This window comes from Mandrillus leucophaeus, unplaced genomic scaffold (assembly GCF_000951045.1).
Source record: "Mandrillus leucophaeus isolate KB7577 unplaced genomic scaffold, Mleu.le_1.0 Scaffold185, whole genome shotgun sequence".
Classification (NCBI taxonomy): Eukaryota; Metazoa; Chordata; class Mammalia; order Primates; family Cercopithecidae; genus Mandrillus; species Mandrillus leucophaeus.
The window spans coordinates 607320-608988 of NW_012101865.1; the positions used below are offsets into that span (position 1 = coordinate 607320).

Sequence of the window (1669 nt, forward strand, 5' to 3'; positions counted from 1 at the left end):
AAAAAAAAAAAAAAAAAAGAAGAACAATAACAACAACAACAACACTGAAATGTTTACTGTACAAATTTATGGACAATAAATCTGAAAACTTTGCTGAAATGGATAATTTCCTAGAAAATCATAACTGAAAAGAAGTGGCCTAAAAATAAAAGAATATTCTCATCCACTAAGATGGCTGTAATTAACAAATAGATAATAACAAGTGTCGACAAAAATGTGGAGAAATTGGCACGTTCATACATTGCTAGTGGGAATGTAAAGTGGTACGGCTGTTGTGGAAAACAGTTTGGTGGTTCCTCTAAACGCTAACCACAGACTCACCATATGACTTAGCAATTCCACTCCTAGGTATATACCCAAAAGAACTGAAAATCAGAAACTCAAACACGTACTTGTACACCAATGTTCATTGCAGCATTATTCACAAAAACCAAAAGGCATAAACAATTTAAATGTCCATCAACTGACGAACGGATAAACATGCAATGAAGTATTATTCAGCCTTAAAAAAGAGTAAAATTTTGATACCTGCTCCATCATGGGTGAACCTTGAAATATGCTAAGTGAAATAAGCCAGACATAAGATGACAAATATTGTATAATTCCACTTATATAAAATATCTAGACTGGCAAATTTATAAAGACAGAAAGTAGATTAGAGGTTCCCAGCGGCTGGGGTGGTATAGGGAGAGGAATGGTGAGTTATTGCTTAATGATCATATAATTTCTGTTTGGGGTAATGAAAAATTTTAGAAATAGGTTGCAGTAACGGTTGTGATACCGAAAGGAAGTGCTGGGAAGGGAAGAGCATGGTCCCTATAAATAATATGGAAAGGAGGGAAGGAAGTGCTGGGTAGAGGAGGATGTGAGGACATGGTCCCTGGCTACGGCTCCACCCCCCCAGACTTAGGTGAGGACAGGCATTTTTGTTTTCCTGCCCAAATGTTGCATTTCCCAAGACCACCCGGCCTGCCACGCCCCCATCCTGTGCTATAAAAAACCCCAAGACCTTAGCAGGCAGACACACAGGTAGCCGGACGTGGAGAGGATCACATCAGTGGAGGAACACACAGGCGGCTGGACGTCCAGAGGAGCACATCAGCAGGCACTGGCATGCCAGCAGGCCACTGACCAGCAGAACGACGCGGAGTTTGGCTGGGACCGTCGAAGGGGGTCCCGGGCTGCTCAGTGGCCCGACTGCAGGAGAAAACCTTCCAACTGCACTCTCTTCTGGCTTCCAACATCTGCCAAGAGCTATCTCCACTTAATAAAACCTTGCACTCATTCTCTAAGTCCAGGTGTGATCCAATTCTTCCGGTACACCGAGCAAGGACCCGGGATACAAAAAGCCCTCTGTCCTTGTGACAAGGTAGAGGGTCTAATTGAGCTGGTTAACACAAGCCGCCTATAGACAGCAAAACTAAAAGAGCAACCTGTAACACACGCCCACTGGGGTTTCAGGAGCTGTAAACATCCAACCCTACGTGCTGCCGTGGGGTTGGAGGCCCACAGCCTGCCTGTCTGTACGCTCCCCTAGAGGTTTGGGCAGCCAGGCACCTAAGAAGCGAGCCACACCCCCACCGCGCGCCACACCCTCATCGCACGCCCTGCGAGGGGGAAAAGGAACTTTTCCCGTTTCAGTTGCACAACATTGTGAAAGTAATACCAC

The 1669-nt window shown here is 45.2% G+C and overlaps 1 protein-coding gene across 1 annotated transcript in view; it reads right to left on the reverse strand.

Moving 5' to 3' along the window:
- The window catches only part of HMGCL (3-hydroxymethyl-3-methylglutaryl-CoA lyase), a 39420-nt gene extending 37863 nt beyond the window's left edge, over positions 1-1557 (reverse strand). The window contains exon 1 of the mRNA XM_011977837.1: positions 1010-1557. The gene's annotated coding sequence lies outside the window, so the exon portion shown is untranslated. The remainder of the gene's footprint in view (positions 1-1009) is intronic.
- Positions 1558-1669: the final 112 nt, after the last annotated feature.